The sequence below is a fragment of the Mustelus asterias genome, chromosome 23, assembly GCF_964213995.1.
Source record: "Mustelus asterias chromosome 23, sMusAst1.hap1.1, whole genome shotgun sequence".
Lineage (NCBI taxonomy): Eukaryota > Metazoa > Chordata > Chondrichthyes > Carcharhiniformes > Triakidae > Mustelus > Mustelus asterias.
The window spans coordinates 3,413,160-3,425,265 of record NC_135823.1 but is presented as its reverse complement, the minus strand read 5'-3'; the positions used below and the strand labels follow the sequence as shown (position 1 = coordinate 3,425,265).

The 12,106-nt window shown below is 44.8% G+C and overlaps 1 protein-coding gene and 1 long non-coding RNA gene across 2 annotated transcripts in view; both read left to right on the top strand.

Annotated features, from left to right (window-relative positions):
* The window catches only part of LOC144510907 (uncharacterized), a 347,486-nt gene that overhangs the window by 259,666 nt on the left and 75,714 nt on the right, over nt 1-12,106 (top strand). The gene's annotated exons all lie outside the window — the stretch shown is intronic.
* Nucleotides 6,937-12,106, top strand: part of LOC144510488 (uncharacterized) — a 6,873-nt gene continuing 1,703 nt past the window's right edge. The window contains exons 1-2 of the long non-coding RNA XR_013500637.1: nt 6,937-7,071; nt 10,104-10,201. This is a non-coding gene — a long non-coding RNA (uncharacterized LOC144510488). The remainder of the gene's footprint in view (nt 7,072-10,103; nt 10,202-12,106) is intronic.

Genomic DNA, 12,106 nt, shown 5'->3' with positions numbered 1-12,106 from the left:
TTGAGTGAATGGATTCATGTACTTTGATTCTGTGATAACGGAACATAACTAAACCAAAACTAGTAACATTACTAAACATGATCTTCCTCACAAGATTATGATCGCTGTTATCTAGATGCTCCATCACCACATGTTTATTGTTGATTAATTCTGTCTCATTGACAGATTCCTGGTTGGATCAAGAATGAACTGATCTAAGACATTGTCCCCAAAACACTCTGTAAACTCATGTTCCAGGCTGCTTTTGCCAATCTGATTCTTTTGATCTCCATTACATAAAACTCACCCATGATTATTGCACTGCCTTAATTACGCACCTCATTTATTACTTCCTGTACACTCTACCTACAGTGTAACTACTGTTAGGGGCCCATTAACTACTCCCACACAAAACGTCATACCGTTACTATTTCTTATCTCAATCCAAACTGATTCCACTTCCTGATCTTTCAGGCTAAGGTGGTCTCTCAGTACTGAATTAATGTCATCCTTAATTAACGGGAGCAATCCAATCACCTTTTCCTAGCTTCCTACAATTCTGATATGTCAGATAGTCTTTCACATTTAGATCCAAGCCATGGTCACCTTTTGCCCAAGTCTCTGTTATGTCTATCAGGACACACACATTTATCTCTATCCACGCTGACAATTCATCCCTTTTGTTACAAATGCTGCGTGAATTTCAATCTATTTTCAGGGGTTCAGTAAGCCAATAGGGATTTCAGGAGAAACCTCTTTACTCAGCAAGTGGTGAGAATGTGGAACTTACTACCACAGCGAGTGGTTGAGGTGAATAGCATTGTGGATGGAGAAGGAAGGCCTAAAACAATGATTTAACAACAATAATGGCAACAGTGGCTTTAAAATGGCTATTCTGGCTGGGAGTGAAGCATGCTGGGATTTTTGGTCAATTTATAGATTAAAACCGGGTGCAGGTTGTAAAGATGTTCTGGTCTGGGAGCTATGATCTGAAGCTTCCCAGATAAGGGAAGTTGTTTACATTAACTGAGACAGCGCGACTTTGCTTTATTTGGCTGTTATGTATGAGACATGTCAAATGAACTAAGTTAATGGTGTCATTGAAAAGTAATTTCATTGGATGTTCGAGCCATGTGATCAATTTCTGGTTACATAGTTGGCTGGATGGCAGAGAATTTTCTGGAAGCGATGGAGAATTGTGGATAAATGTTTAGCCTTTGTTTGGCAGCGATATTGCGAAGAGACTACCCATCGCAAGAAGACTTGTGCCCTGAAGGATGCTTCAGAGAAGAAGATAGATTCTACATCAAGGATATTCCTTCGCCAAGGTTTTCCTAAATTCGGTAGTATCTATTTTCGGTTAAATAGTTAAAGTTGATGTTTAGTTAAAGTTAAAATGCAGTTTAAGAGTTAAAGTTCAGCTGAAAGTTGATGATTGGTTAGAGTTAAAGTTCAGTAAAGAGTTAATGAGTTGCAACTGTTTATGTTTGTGTTGATACTAGAAGTGTTAAATAAAGAAATAATTGAATTACTGTCTTTGTTTGTCTCATTAAACTAGAATGCTTGGAAGGAGTTTAAAATAAAGCTATATAACAGCATGAATACATTGAAAGGAAGCTAGATACATACATGAGGGAGAAAGGAATAGAAGGATATGCTGATGGGGAGAGGGGTGGGTGGAGGCTCATGTGGAGCATAAATACCGAAATAGACCAATTGAGCCGACTGGCCTGGCCCTGTGCTGTAGCCTCAATGGAACAGAGATAAATGTATTTATTTTAGATCTCTGTGTCGTGGTAGGAAAAACAATATTTACTATCCAGGATAAAATAAATGTCCTTCGTCGGCTTTTGTGGATCACCTCAGTGGAAATGTGGTCCCCCAGACTCAAAGAGCATCAGCCCACTGGAAGCAAAGTCGTGAGACCGGTCAGTCCAGCAGAAAGAGACCCTCTGACCCTCCCACTTCACCAACTGCCAGAATGAACATGGTTCAGACCTGAATGTGATTAACAGCAGCAAAAATAGCAGAATCCAACCCCTGTGATCACTGGTGAACTTGCTTGTGTCTCTGCAGGTGGGGTAACAGTGTGAATCCCTCCTCACATTCATTCAGCTGAACGGCCTCTCTTCGGTGTGAACTTGCTGGTGTGTCTGAGGCTAGTTGATTGACTGAATCCCTTCCCACACTGACAGCAGGTGAATGGTCTCTCCCCGGCATGAACTTGTTGATGCTTCAGCAGGTTGGATGCATCCCTGAATCCCTGCCCACACTCAGAGCAAGTGAACGGTCTCTCCCCAGTGTGAACTCGCTGGTACATCTGCAGTTTGGATAACTGAGTGAATCCTTTCCCACACGCAGAGCAGGTAAACAGTCTCTCTCCAGTGTGAATTCACTGGTGTCTCACCTTCCCACACTCAGAATATGTGAATAGCCTCTGCCCGGTGTGAAATGTTTGGTGCATCTGCAGTTTGGAAAACTGAATAAATCCTTTCCCACACACAGCAGTTGAACAGTCTCTCCCTGATGTGAACCCATTGGTGTTCTGGCAGGTTGGATGATATTCTAAACCTCTTTGTGCAGTGAGAGCAGCTGAGTGGTCTCTTCTCAGTGTGAATGCGCTGGGGCATAATCAGGGCAAAGACTACTAATCGCTAGACCACTAATCCAGAAACTCAGCTAATGTTCTGGGGACCAGGGTTAGAATCCATCCATGGCAGATGGTGGAATTTGAATTCAATTTTTAAAAATCTGGAAATAAAAATCTACTGATGACCATGAAACCATTGTCGATTGTCATTAAAACCCATCCGGCTCACTAATGTCTGTCCTTACCTGGTCTGGCCTACATGTGACTCCAGAGCCACAGCAATGCGGTTGACTCTCAACTGCCCTATGAAATGGCCGAGAGACAATGCGTTTAAGGGCAACTAGGGATAGGCAATAAATGCTGGCCTGGTCAGCGACGCCCACATCCCGTGAATGAATAAAAAAAAGGTTGTCGAGAGTTTTTAAAGCTGCTCCCAAAGTCAGAGCATTTAAAGGGAGTGTCATTGCTGTGAGTGACATTGTGTCCCAACAGATGGGACAACGAATGAATCCCTTCCCATACACAGAGCAGGTAAATGGTTTTGCCTCAGTGTGAACTCACTGGTGTGTCTGCAGGCTGGATCTGCAGGCTGGATAACTACGTGAAACCCTTCCCACACACAGAGCAGGTGAATGGTCTCTCCCCAGTGTTACTGCGTTGATGAGTTTACAGCTTCGAAGGGGATATGAACCCCTTCCCACATTCCCTATATTTCTATGGGTTCCTTATGCCACTCCATGCTCAGATAAGGTATCCACACACAGAGCACATGTATGGTCTTTTCCTTCTCCAATTGATCATGTATTTTCAGGCTGTGTAACTGATTAAAGTTCTTTCCACAGTCAGTGCACTGGAACAGTCACTCAGGGGTGTGTGTGCCTTGGTGCTTTTCCAGTTACATCGAAGTTTAAAATATTCTGAAGCTGAAGAAAAAGATATTCAGGTCACAAAGTATTGAGTGACTCTGTCACATTTTGGTGTGATGTTTGGTCTAAGTTTCCTGCCTGCAAATCTCTTCTGATATCCGGTAAAAGAGGTTTAGAAAAGTCATCAGTGTCAGTACAGGATAGAAATCCAGAACAGAAATTCTAGTTTCGATGGAACATTCTTTCCTCTCTCATTTCCCAAAAGCTGTAAATCTCCATCCCACACACTCTCCCTCCATTCTCACTCTGCTGTATCTAATACTCAATTCTCCTGAAGGTGCTGATTGAGGCTGATTGACAGATCCATGCTCAGTGCATCCTGTCCTGGATACAGAGAGCTGAAAATCTCCATGCAGGCTGCCAGACAGATATATGTCGATATGACTGGAGTCCAAAGATGTGCGGGCTAGGTTGATTGGCCATTCTAAATTGCCCCTTAGTGTCCCGGGATGCATAGGTTAGAGGGGTTAGTGGGTAAATATGTAGGGATATGTGGATAGGGCCTGGGTGAGATTGTGGTTGGTGCAGACTCGATGGGCCGAATGGCCTCTTTCTGCACTGCAGGATTCTATGATTCTATGATTCTAAATATGTGTGGAATATACAGGCTGGATTCACTTCCTTTCCTTTCAGTTGTTGCAATTCATCAATTTCCCCCAGAATGAGAAAAGAAATGGAAAAGGGGAGAAAAGAAAGTGTTTTACTCACAGATGTCGGCCTCTTTTAAGGTCAAACCAAATAAACAAACTCAAATTAAATCAGGACAAAGTAAAAGGGGCAGCTCCCCAAAAGGAGGGGGAACAGCCCGAACAAAAATCAAAGTACAAAGGAAGCTTAAAAACATGAAATCATAATGTGATTATTAGGGTCGATAACGCACCCCAATCCCTGCGGTGCCCAACGGGCGCGGAAAGCGTCAACCGTGCCCGTGGACACCGCATGCTCCCTCTCCAGGGACATCTGGCCGTGAACGTAGCCGCGGTAGAGGGGCAGACAGTCAGGATGGACGGCCCCCTCGATCGCCCACTGCCTGGACCGGTAAATGGCACGTTTCGTCAGGCCCAGGAGCAGGTTCACGAGAAGGTCGCCATCCCAACCCGCCCCTCTCCGCACCAGGTGTCCGTAGATCAGGAGCGTGAGACTGAAGTGCAAACAGAACAGCAATAAAAGGTTTTTGAGGAAAACAAAAAGGGAGTGCAGCCTAAGACACAAAACATAGACATGGTCCACGGACTCCACAAGGCCACAGAAGGGGCAATCTTCGGAGCCCGTGAACCCTACGATTGTGCGGCACTGCTGCATGCATCACCCCAGGTCCCCGATGTAACGATACAACATTAGCTTGATGACAGAATGTTGTCGAGGATTGTTTTTCAACCTGAAGACCTGTGACCAGTGGTGTACCTCAGGGATTGATTCTGGGTCCACTGTTGTTTGTCATTTATATTAATGATTTGGATGAGAATTTAGGAGGCATGGTTAGTAAGTTTGCAGATGACACCAAGATTGGTGGCATAGTGGACAATGAAGAAGGTTATCTAGGATTGCAAGGGATCTTGATCAATTGGGCCAGTGGCTGATGAATTGCAGATGGAGTTTAATTTAGATAAATGTGAGGTGTATTTTGGTAGATTGAACCAGGGCAGGACACACTCAGTTAATGGTAAGGTGTTGGGGAGAGTTATAGAACAAAGAGATCTAGGGGTACAGGCTCATAGCTCCTTGAAAGTGAAGTCACAGGTGGACAGAGTGGTGAAGAAGGCATTCGGCATGCTTGGTTTCATTGGTTAGAACATTGAATACAGGAGTTGGGACGTCTTGTTGAAGTTGTACAAGACATTGGTAAGGCCACACTTGGAATACTGTGTGCAGTTCTGGTCATCCTATTATAGAAAAGATTTTATTAAACTAGAAAGAGTGCAGAAAAGATCTACTAGGATGTTACCGGGGCTTGATGGATTGAGTTATAAGGAGAGGCTGAATAGACTGGGACTTTTTCCCTGGCCTGTCGGAGACTTAGGGGTGATCTTATAGAGGTCTACAAAATAATGAAATCAGCGAAATAGTCAACATCTTTTCCCCAAGGTAGGGGTGTCTAAAACTAGAGGGCATAGGTTTAAGGTGAGAGGGGAGAGATAAAAAAAAGGGTCCAGAGGGGCAATTTTTTCACACAGAGGGTGGTGAGTATCTGGAACAAGCTGCCAGAGGTAAGAGTAGAAACGGGTACAATTTTGTCTTTTAAAAAGCTTTTAGACAGTTACATGGGTACGATGGGTATAGAGGGATATGGGTCATACGTGGGCAATTGGGATTAGCTAAGCGGTTTAAAAAAAGGCCTGATGTGGAGATGCTGGCGTTGGACTGGGGTGAACACAGTAAGAAGTTTAACAACACCAGGTTAAAGTCCAACAGGTTTATTTGGTAGCAAAAGCCACAAGCTTTCGGAGCTCCAAGCCCCTTCTTCAGGTGAGTGGGAATTCTGTTCACAAACAGGGCATATAAAGACAGAGACTCAATTTACATGAATAATGGTTGGAATGCGAATACTTACAGTTAATTAAGTCTTTAAGAAACAAAACAATGTGAGTGGAGAGAACATCAAGACAGGCTAAAAAGATGTGTATTGTCTCCAGACAAGACAGCCAGTGAAACTCGGCAGGTCCAGGCAACTGTGGGGGTTACAGATAGTGTGACATGAACCCAATACCCCGGTTGAGACCGTCCTCGTGTGTGCGGAACTTGGCTATCAGTTTCTGCTCAGCGACTCTGCTCCGTCGTGTGTCGCGAAGGCCGCCTTGGAGAACGCTTACCCGAAGATCAGAGGCCGAATGCAGAGTTTCACTGGCTGTCTTGTCTGGAGACAATACACATCTTTTTAGCCTGTCTTGATGCTCTCTCCACTCACATTGTTTTGTTTCTTGAAGACTTGATTCGCTGTAAGTATTTGCATTCCAACCATTATTCATGTAAATTGAGTCTGTGTCTTTATATGCCCTGTTTGTGAACAGAATTCTCACTCACCTGAAGAAGGGGCTTGGAGCTCCGAAAGCTTGTGGTGTTTGCTACCAAATAAACCTGTTGGACTTTAACCTAGTGTCGTTAAACTTCTTACTGTACTTAAAAAAAGGCACCATGGACAAGTTGGGCCGAAGGGCGTATTTCTATGCTGTAAACCTCTAAGACTCGATGCGGAGTCCCGGAGGACGGAGTGGGAGGAAGGGCAGGGGGCGCCGAAATATCAGCGAGCAGCTTCTCGTTCTGACCGGTGACGTTTCCGGGTTCCAGTGCGCAGGACCGGCGCGCGGACGCGGGACCTACCCCCACCCACTGTTCCCCTCCTCCAGCCAAGGTTTCCAGGCAACCAGCTAATAGCTCCAGCCCGAGCGAAAAGCCACTCGCTGGCCTTCCCTTCGCCCCCAGCCCGGGACTGCGCATGTCCAAGGGAGAGGGGAAACTGCGCATGTGCGGGGATGTGCCCACCCCCCCCCTGAATTTAACACTGAGATATTGACTGATGGGAGGAGTTGGAGGACCGGAAGGAGTTGGACAGTCCAACAATAAAAGAGGCCAACATCTGTGAGTAAAACACTTTCTTTTCTCCCCTTTTCCATTTCTTATTATTTCTAGTTTTGTAATTTATTATTGTAGCTACATTATATCTTTCCAGTCATAAAGTCATTGCCGCACAGGAGAAGTCCATTCGGGAACTCAAGTCATAGAGTCCTTACACTGCAGAAGGAGGCCTTTTTTTTTAGAACAAAGAACATTTTTATTTTCTTAATATACCAAATGGAATGCATTACAACATAAATCACAGCTTCTTCAACCCATGTTACTGATACATTTTTATTTGAAATAAGGAAATAGAATGTTTGACTGCCAAAATGAGTTCCGGTCCATCAAGACTGCACCGACTCTCCAGCAGAACGTTCTTCCCCGGCCCAGTCCCTGTAATCCCACCTTTTACCCCACTAATCCCCTTAACCCACACACCCTTGGGATACTAAGTTGCAATTTAACATGGCCAATCAACCTAACGTGCACATCTTATAGACATGATGTGGAAATGCCGGCGCTGGACTTGGGTAAACACAGTAAGGAGTCTAACAACACCAGGTTAAAGTCCAACAGGTTTATTTGGTAGCAAACGCCACTAGCTTTCGGAGCGCTGCCCCTTCGTCAGGTGAGTGGGAGTTCTGTTCACAAACGGGGGATATAAAGACACAAACTCAATTTACAGAATAATGATTGGAATGTATTCATTATTCTGTAAATTGAGTTTGTGTCTGTGAGAAATGAAGCTCACTCTTTACTAATTTTACACGAGTCAAATTCTGAAGAAGCGTCTTTTAATCGATCTTGCAAGAAAGGGTGTCGCTGAGCAGGCACACTTTAACATAATTACAGCATGTATTTTATACAGTTTCTCCAAAGCCCCCGGTACCTCCACCCCCCGCCCCCCCCCCCCCGCTCTTGATTATGTTATGTGATTATGTTTCCTTTGTCAACGTTATGTGATTATGTTTCTTTTGTCAACGTTATGTGATTATATCTCCTATTTCTTGCCTATTGTGGTAGTTTCTTAACTGCTGCTATGTTCAGATAAGCCACTTTCTTTGTTCTTTCTTGTTTCGGTCCCATGTTGTGTATCTTCGGTGGTTTCTGTGTTAAGACTGATGTTTGCACACTATAACCTGCTTTAAAGCCTGCTTATGGTTCTACAATTCAGCTTCATGTAGAAGCAACATTATGCCATATCTCACAATTTCCCCTTTTCTTCTTTTCACCATTGTTGTCTTCTACATTCTACCAGAACGTTTATTGTGTGTCCTCGAATCCTTTAAGCATTATTTCAGCTTCCTTTTCAACATCCGTCTCTCCATCCATATTATCCATCTCTCCCTCATCTAGTAAATACACATCCTCGCTGTTTCCTTTTTTCTTTTCCATTGATATCTGTCTTGTCAAGGCCGTTTCAATTAATCGTTGGGTCAATCCTCTTACACATGGAATGATACAACACCCAATTGCCACCAATATGCCGAACACTGTTATTAGGGAGGTGAAAATTGATATCATTCCCTTCCATTTTCCAAACCAGGAGTCCAGCCATCCTGTTAGGGATGTATCTACTCCAGCATTTTCCGCCAGTTCTTCCGCTAAGGTCCTTAATCCTTGCAGGGCCCGAGTGATGGACCCGTCAGGTGCCGTATTGTTTGGGATGAAGGTACAACACCTTCCTCCCAACATCTCACACACACCCCCTTTTTCTGCCAAAATAATGTTGAGTGCTAGTCTGTTTTCCCAAGACATTCTACTGGTGGCATCCAATTGCTCGGCTATTCCCCTCACTGCATCCTTGGTATAGTTTACAAATCTCTGTTGGTTGTAGTAGATATAATTTATCCAGTCCACATTCTTGTTAATGGTAGCCCACCAAAAGAGGGTCGATTCAAAACCGGCCCCGATCTGATTGCGGGCCTTAAATTCATCTGGCACCCCCCTCGGTATTCCTATAGAGTCTAAGTATATACGGTCATCAAAGGAGGTCTCTATGACTGATCGTTTGCTTCTTCCTCTTTTCACCACCCTCTCTTTCTCAAATGCCAGGGTAAATGGGATAGCCAATTGAACAATTGCGCAAGTCCCCTTCCATTTTGGGGGCAGGATCACCCTTAGGGTTTTCCCTCCACAATACCACCACAAATCCGCTCTGGGAACACTCAGTGAAGAGTAGTTTCCCTCCCCATTCGTCTCGATTACATTCTCAACCTCGGTACATGTTTCCAATTTTCCCAGGCTCTTGGCTAGGCCCTTACCCTGTCGGTGTACACACAAGGTGTGTTCCCAACAGTGGCGGTGAATGCAGGAGGTATCTTCAAATCCTTTGCCTTGAGGGGAGGGAACACCAGGGACAATGACGTGCAGCTGTCATTGTTCCAAGCCGTCTTATCCTGATATAGGGCAATCATGCACTCCATGCCCCGTCGGTCTCGTTCCCACCCGAGCGGAAAGGGCACCACTTGGGTTATCTGTCTGCCGGAGGCACAAGCATAGCAATTGCTTTTGTTCAAACTTTTTACAGTGTACTTTACCCATTCTACCCAGGCATTTGTATCTCCATATCCTGTTTCTACTTCAAAAGTTTGTCTTAAATCTTCTATTTCTATTACCCTAACCACCTTCGGGTCATTAGGAGGTGTGAATGGTTGTATCTGTGGCGTTTGAGTATTCTGATCTGTCTCCTCTGGTACCCTCTTATTTTGTTCCACTCTAACCTGGAAGCAACAGCCTAAGGGATCCTTGCCATTCACACTTATTCCCATTCCGAAGATCCTACCGTCCAATTTTAATTCATATGTTTTCCCGTTTACTTCCTGCCACCATTTAGTTCGTTTTACTGTTATATATACTGGGTTACAATTTTTATCCTGACAATTTGGTCTGAAGGGGCCTTGAAAAATGGAAATTTGGTCTTTTATACGCTGACGTGTGCTAGCTGTCCATCCCCTTGCTTCAGTGGTCCACAATACATCATTCCAGTAGGGACAGTATCTATCCTCACACATATATTTATTTAACCCACTATATTGTCGCTGTGTTTCCAGATCCCGTAAGAAGTTTAACAACACCAGGTTAAAGTCCAACAGGTTTATTTGGTAGCAAAAGCCACACAAGCTTTCGGAGCTGCAAGCCCCTTCTTCAGGTGAGTGGGAATTCTGTTCACAAACAGAGCATATAAAGACACAAACTCAATTTACATGAATAATGGTTGGAATGCGAATACTTACAGTTAATTAAGTCTTTAAGAAACAAAACAACGTGAGTGGAGAGAGCATGAAGACAGGCTAAAAAGATGTGTATTGTCTCCAGACAAGACAGCCAGTGAAACTCTGGGGGGGTTACAAATAGTGTGACATGAACCCAATATCCCGGTTGAGGCCGTCCTCGTGTGTGCGGAACTTCACATCATTTCCAGATCCCCACAGTCCACTAGGTTACAAACATCTAACTCAATCACTTGTGGGCGCACACTTTCGAGAATAGTCACTACAAATTTTGTGGGTCCCCCATAGTCGGGTTCCTTTCCTCGCCACACTGGAGTGTGCATCCCTAGGGAAAAGGGAATGGAAATGGCCAACAATATTGTGCAAAACATGGGGTGACACATATCAGTTTTTACCCTCCCCCTGTGTGGGTAGGAGACGAATCCTTTCAGTGGTTACCACTACCCGGGCTCCCGCGCCAGCGTCGCAACTGTACAGTCAAACACTTATAGTTCAGAGTCTTTTTAGTTTCAACTTCAAGGGTTCCTTTGTTGGCTCGGCTGTCCAGGTCCCCCTTCTGGCCGATGTTTCCACAGGTCCCTTGATTCTTGTGTAATGAGTCCAGCCCTTTTCCGCCGTTCTTATAGCGGTCTCTGTAGTCAGAAGGGCCTGGTATGATCCGTCCCAATCCGGTTGCAATTTGGCCTCTTTCCACGATTTTACCAATACCCAGTCTCCAGGTTTGATCTGATGAGCTGGGAACTCGAGCGGCGGAGTTTGTGCTAACAGCCCTTGTTTCCTGAGGGACGAAAAGGAGGAGGACAGCGCCAGAATATATTTCTTTACATACAAATCCTTAAGTTCTACCATAGGTAGTTCTCCCACCGTTCCCAGGTACGGTAATCCAAATAACATTTCATACGGGGACAATCCTAGATCTTTCCTGGGACTCGTTCGGATGCGCAATAAAGCGATCGGGAGACATTTAGTCCAGGGTAGTCTGGTTTCTAATACCAGTTTGGAGGTGTGTTTCTTCAATGTTTGATTCATTCTTTCTACCTTTCCTGAGGAGGGAGGGTGCCACGGGGTATGGAAGTCCCACTGGATTTCCAACACCCTCATTATTTCCTGTAATACCTTGGAGGTAAAGTGCGACCCCTGATCAGAATCTATGTGTTCCACAATCCCGTATCTGGGGATTATGTTTTCAAGAATTATTTTGGACACCTGGCTCGAGGTCGCAGCGACCGTGGGGTAGGCTTCCACCCACCCCGTCAAGTGATCGACTAACACTAGAATATACTTCAACCTCCCCACTTGGGGAAGTTCAGTATAATCAACTTGCATACTCTGGAAGGGTCTTAGGGCAGGAATTCTCCCCCCTAGATTCCTCTTCCTCAGTCCTTGTTTGTTAATCTTTTTGCACGTGAGGCAACCCTCACACACCTGTTTGGCAAGTGTGTATATTCCCTTACACCCGTATTTCCTGAGAACCAAATCACACATAGCTTGGGTACCCCAATGTCCTCCCTGGTGTAAGTGTGTCAATATTTGTCTCATTATAGGTCTGCTGACCATCTCTCGTCCGCCCGGTAACCTCCATCTCCCATGTTCGTCTGGCTCCACCCCTAACCCCTCGAGTTCCGTCATTTCCTCAGTAGTGAACACCGGTGGGACAGTAGTGTCCATCACCGTGGGTGTAAGTATTTGCATCCTAATGATCTCCTCAACTGCCGCCTTTTTAGCTTGTTCATCCGCCAAATTATTTCCTCGTTCTTCCAGTTTCCCCCCTTTCTGATGTCCCTTAACATGGACTACTGCAATCTCTCGAGGCAGCAGTAGGT